We start from the raw sequence: 6,524 nt of genomic DNA, 5'->3' as shown, positions 1-6,524 counted from the left end.
CTCTCTCTACTTTCTCACGCTCTTTCTCTGACTCTCTCTCTCACGCTCTCTCTCTCTCACGCTCCCTCTCTCTCACTTTTTCTCTTATGCTTTCTCTCGCTCCCTTTCACTCGCTCACGCTCTCTCGTTACCTCTCTCTATTTATCTTGCTCCCTCTCTCTCACGCTCTCTCTCTCTCGCTACCTCTTTCTTTCTCACTTTCGAACACTCTCTCGCTCCCTCTCTCCCTCTCACACGCTTTCTCTCTCACTCCCTCTCTCTCTCTTTGTTGCTCCCTCTCTCACTCTTTCCCTCTTGCTCCCTCTCTCACTCTTTCTCTCTCGCTCCCTCCCTTTCTCATTCCCTCTCTCTCATGCTATCTCTCCCGCTCCCTCTCTCTCTCTCGCTCCCTGTCTCACACTTTCTCTCTTGCTCCCTCTCTCTCCCTCACGCTTTCTCTCTCTCGCTTCCTCTCTCTCGCTCCCTCTCTCTTTCCCTCTCTCTCTCGCCCCCTCTCTCTCACGCTCCCTCTGTCTCTCGCTCCCTCTCTCATGCTTTCTCTCTCACTCCTTCTCTCATTTTCTCACTCTCTCTCGCTCCCTCTCTCACACGCTTTCTCTCTCGCTCCCTCTATCTCTCTCGCTCCCTCTCTCTCTCGCTCCCTCTCTCATTTTCTCACTCTCTCTCGCTCCCTCTCTCACACGCTTTCTATCGCTTCCTCTATCTCTCTCGCTTCCTCTCTCTCTCTCTTGCTCCCTCTCGCTCCCTCTCTCACACGCTTTCTCTCTCGCTCCCTCTATCTCTCTTGCTTTCTCTCTCTCTCGCTCCCTCTCTCTTGCTCCCTCTCTCTCGCGCCTTCTCTCTCTCGCTCCCTCTCTCTCTCTCTCTCAATCCCTCTCTCGCTCCCTCTCTCTCCCTCCCTCTCTATCTCTGTATCACTCCCTCTCTCTGTCTTGCTCCCTCTCTCTCACGCTTTCTCTCTCGCTCCCTCTCTCTAGCTCCCTCTCTCTCTCTCTCTCCCTCTCTCGCTTCCTCTCTCACGCTTTCTCTCACGCTCCCTCTTACAGATGCTCCCTCTCTCATGCTTTCTCTCTCGCTCCCTCTCTCTCTCACGCTGCCTCTCTCTCTTGTTTGCTCTCTCCTGCTCTCTCTCTCTCACGCTTCTTTTCCCTTGCTCCCTCTTTTCATGCATCATTTCATGCATCCTGCACACTCCAACTATCAGTATGAACACCCGGCTACATCACATGGCTTTTGTGCTGCACTGACCTCCATGTACTGTCAGGGACAGTAGCAGCTGTATGGTCAGCAACGATTGTAGTTATGTCTATGCATTCTAAATATCCATTCTTGCCATGTTCTTTATTTAACGTGCACTCAAATAACACGACAGCCACATACCAGTCATGTGGCACGTGCCCGCTATTTTCAGTCCTGTTTGAGCCATCAGTAATCTGCTCGTGGGCAAAGTGTGCACTCATAGTGAGGTTTTCCGCTATTATTTCCTCTAAACAATAGTGCCCTGTTGTTGGACACTTTCTCAGTTATTGAGGTTATATCATGTATTCAAGGTTTGAAAAAAGAGATTACTGTAACAAGCTAAGACAAATTACCCAGTGTGTGCCACCCAGCAGCCAGAACAAAGTGTCTCTGAATCAGCATTGTGATCACTGAACTATACTGTACATAACACATTGCTGCTCAACAATGGCCCTCTGTTTCAGGCTGTTAACAAATAAAGCTGCATAATTGTGGAACTTGTCCTCCGAATACTCTGCTGGCATTTAATCTATAGATGACATGTCAGGGAGCGGGAAGCCATTTACTTCTTATTTCTCTTTCTTTTTTTAAATGGTCACAAGGAACCACAATATATAAAAAGATTAGCATCATCCATACTGAACGATCATATTACACCTGTCAGATTTTCTGGAGATTTTACTTCTTTTTAATCCTAAAGGAAAGTAGTTTATATGATAAAGATGATTATAAGATGATAGGCAAAATGGAGAAATTTGGATGGGTAGCAAGAGGAACCTATCCCGCGATCAAACAATGGGGGCTAAGGGGTGTCGCTAGCCCAACACAAATAATGAGTAAATATTTGTATAAGATTACCAGCGTGGGCGGGCAGGCGTTGTTGTGAACTTGGGCGCAGGCAGGGCCGGTGCTAGACTATTTTGTGCCCTGGGCAAGACCAGCTACTTGCACCCCCCCTTCCCCCCCAAAAGAATAAAAATAAACCACACACTGCATATACCTTTCTCCTCCTACTACCCTCTTCAGGCCTACTGATCACAGCTCATGGACCCCCTATGGTGATTGTGGTTTCAGGTGATCTCCTATGGTGGTGGTGTCAGGTGACCCCCTATAATGGAGGTGGTGTCAGATGACCCCCTATAGTGATGGTGATGTCAAGTGACCCCATATGGTGGTGTCAAAGGACCCTCTATGGTGGAGGTGGTGTCAGGTAACCCCCTATGGTGATGGTGGTGTCAGGTGACTCCCTAAGGGTGGTGGTGGTGTCAGGTTACCCAATATGGGGGTGTCAGTTGACCCCCTATGGGGGTTTCAGGTGACCCCCTATGGTGGTGGTGGTGTTAGGTGACCCCCTATGGTGGTAGTGGTGTTAGGTGACCCCCTATGGTGGTGGTGGTGTCAGGTGACCCCCTATGGCGATAGTGTCAGGTGATCCTCTTACCACTGCAGGATATAAACGTAATCCTTGGTATAATCAGGAGGTTGTACTTACCGTCAGGAAGCACAGAAGAGCTCTGTTTCGCTGACCTGACACTGACAGCTCATACACAGCCCAGTCTCCTGATTCATGTGCCCCGGGGAGGAGGAGGAAGAGGGGGGGGGGGGGGGGACCCTGGACACACATCACCCAGGTCACCTTAGACGGAGTCTGCACTGCTGCTATACAAGTCCTCCAGTGACAGACACAGCACCTTCACACCTTCACACCGTCCAGCATCCTGGCTTCATGGCTGGAAGAGAAGGTCAGGCCTGGCACACCAGGCTCACTCCTCCATGGTGGAAGAGGACACTACAAGTGTCAAGCCCCAGCCACCCATGCTGTACGGCTCTCCAGGGGTAAAAGGTAGCCACAGCCCACCCACTACAGACATCAGCACCTGTGATTGGTCAGCCGGGCTTAACTATGCATGGGGATCACCCTCCTGTACATGTTTTCTATTCTGGGGTATGTTACCTGGAGGGAAGAAACACATGCATGGAACTCAGCATCTAGCAATATTATATTAGGATCTAGTCTTCTATTTAGAGCCCATTCACATCAGGGTAGTTATCAGGGTTGCCAATCTCCTGCAACTTTTTTTTAACCACTTAAGGACCAGAAGGTTTTACCCCCTTAATGACCAGGCCATTTTTGCGATACGGCACTGCATTATTTTAACTGACAACTGCACGATCGTGCAACACTGTACCCAAAAAAATGTAATGTCTTTTTGTTCCCACAAATAGAGCTTTCTTTTGGTGGTATTTGATCACTTCTGCAGTTTTTATTATTTTTTTTTTTTTTTTGCACTATATACAAAAAAAGAGCAACTATTCTGAAAAAAAAAAAATATATATATATATATATATATATATATATATATATATATATATATATATATATATATATATTTATTTTTTTTTTTACTTCCTGCTATATATAATAAATCAAAAATTAAAAAATCTATTTTTTTCATCAATTTACGCCAATATGCTCAAAGGTTATTGCGTCTACAAACTAGGGGAGAGATTTATGCAGTTATCAAATGCTTCTATTCAAAGGTTGGTTTCTATTCAAAGGTTGGACTAATGGGTTTACATTCATTTTAGGTTCCATTCCCAGAAGTGCAACAAGAAGTTACAGAAATTTTTTTTTTTCCTCACCTACTTCTGGTAATAACTGTAACCTTTTGGATTTTCTATCCCTTTCTGTCTTGGTCATAATGGTCACCAATGGTCCACACAAGTAGAACACCCAATTTTAGAGGTGATTTTTTTCTTCCATAGCAATTAAACGTTTATAAACTGGTACTGACTAGTATTCCAATGTTTCTCTTCTCCCTCAATTTTTTCCAAAATTCATCTAAGGTGCACTTAAAAAGTTTGAAATGGTGCCCAATGAAAACCTGTGGCTTTGTGTAACTAAAAGACAGCTTTATCCCCAGGCGGCTTGTATATAATTTTGGGGCATTTTTTAGGCATTTTGCCAAGGCACCCATGAAGAAACCTCATGGCACCCCAGGGTGCCTGGGCACCCTGGCTGAAAAAGGCTGATCCATGCACAGTTATAAAATGCTTCTACTTAAAGGTTGGACCAATGGGTTTACATTCACTTTAGGTTCCTTTACCAGAGGTGCAATTGGAAGTTACAGGAATTTTTTCTTTCCTCACCTTGTTCTGGTAACAACTGTAAACTTTTGGATTTTCTATCATTTTATGTCTTGGTCATATTGGTCACCAAGAGAGGCAGAGACAGGGAATCTATCCAGCAGGGGTTCAGACAGTAATAAAAACCTGATGAAACAGAAAAAGCCAACACTCCATCCTAGACCTCAAAAATGTATTGAGGTCGAAAAAATAAAATGGTGAAAAAAAACATCCTCCACCAACATTTAAGGGACTGGCTGGACCCATGGGCGTCCGCAGAACCTTTTTCAGGGGGGGGGGGCATCATTTTAAGGTCACCCATGCTCCGCCCCTTTTTCACAATGTCAAGAAGGGACAGGGCTTAGTCATTATACTTATTTTGTGTGTTTATTTTTAAAGGGCAAACGGCAGCATTTATTTTTAAAGCATTTGTTAACCTAAAAAAAAAAAAACGATCCTGTTCCCTTAAATCGTGTTATACAGCACAGTGCTTATGCTGTGTAATTCGGCCTCCCGTATCACCTAAAATACCTGGCTGATCCTGCCTGGCTATGTCCTCCCCTCTGTAAACTGACCACGGTATACCATGGCTGCTAAACCCTGACACTGTGGTCAGTTTACATGCCTCCCTCATCCGCGGCTCACCTGTCCTCCTCTCTCCCCCTCCCTTCCTGCCTGTCTGCTCCTGTGTCAGTGCCCCTCCTGCTTCTGTAGTTTCATTTAAAGTTGAATATCCTGTCTACAGTCTGTTTACTAATCCTGTGTGCCCCTGTGTCTGTGTTTTATAAAAAATAAGCCACTCTTTACAAGTTTTCAGAGTGCCAAATGCTGCTCATGTGACCTGCCGCCTCTTTCCCTCCCTTCCTCCTCCCCTCCCAACTGAGGACAGTGAGGAATCCGCAGCCTCACCCACTGCAGGCAGCTGTCAGACAGGAAGAGGAGAGAGCCGACAGGTCACGTGAGCGGTGCTCGGCGCTCTGAAACTAGTAAAGAACGCCTTATTTTTTTTAAAACACAGACACAGGGGCACAAAGGATTATTAAACAAACCAGACAGAATGGAATAAAGTGGCTTAACAACCACTTTAAAGGGGAAGTTGAGATTCCAGGGGGGGGGGGCATTTGCCCCTACCTGCGGATGCCCATGGCTGGACCCCTTCCTCAAGGTGACAGAGGTCTGAGCTATAATATGGTATCACCATTAGCTAAGCACGCCAATGCAGTGGTGTTTAGAGTTGGGCACTGTATGGATTTATCTACAGCAGGAGTCTTCAAACTATGGCCCTCCAGTTGTTCAATTCCCATCATGCCCTAGTCATGTCTGTGAACATCAGAGTTTTACAATGCCTCATGGGATGTGTAGTTCCACAACAGCTGGAGGGCCATAGTTTGAGGATCCCTGGTCTAAAGTAATAACAACCTAACAGAGGTTCTTCCTCAGGCTACCCATAACTTAAAAAAGAAAGGCTTGGTTTATTCTTACACTTTAAGAAACATCCAGTTTACCTTTTTACCATCTACCCAAAACTAAAATGTTTGCTTAAGCCTCATACACACGCGTCGAAAATCGGCAGGGAATTTTCGGCCAACGTCCGATGTGCCGATTTTCGGCTTGTTAGTATGATGCTTCCGACAACCAACTCCGACTTTTCGGCCGAAAAAAATCTGGTGTGCAGGCTATAAAATTTTTGTCCGCTGTCAAAACACGGCCGATTTTCGTGCAGTCAGTACAGATTTCGACAGGGAAAAATCTAATGAGCAAGACTGGGCATGCTCAGAGAAGAAACACAAAGAAAGCAAACCAACACATGACATCACTTCTGAAGTAGAATTTTGTCGTGCGGGAAAATTCGTGTGCAGTCTAGGCACATTCCAACCAACAGACACCACTCTGTACAAAAGACGGACGATCGGTTGGCCGATAATCGTTGCGTGTGTACTAGGCTTTAAAGTAGACTAAGCCCTTAGCTAGAGAATACAATACCCACCAGGGCAAAACATGGGTCAGCTGGTATCCTCAGTAATAATACTAACTGCTTCTAATGAAACCATGAGTCAGCAGCTGGCAGCACTCATGGATTTTATAAACATCTCCTCATATCCTGAGACAAGAAAATGGAGAGAAAAAAAAAGGACAGGGAAAAATCAGGGAGAATTGAA

This window comes from Pelophylax lessonae (genome assembly GCF_965119305.1).
Source record: "Pelophylax lessonae genome assembly, chromosome: 4".
Taxonomy (NCBI): domain Eukaryota; kingdom Metazoa; phylum Chordata; class Amphibia; order Anura; family Ranidae; genus Pelophylax; species Pelophylax lessonae.
The sequence above is the reverse complement of the archived record's forward strand: the minus strand, read 5'-3'. Positions refer to the sequence as shown.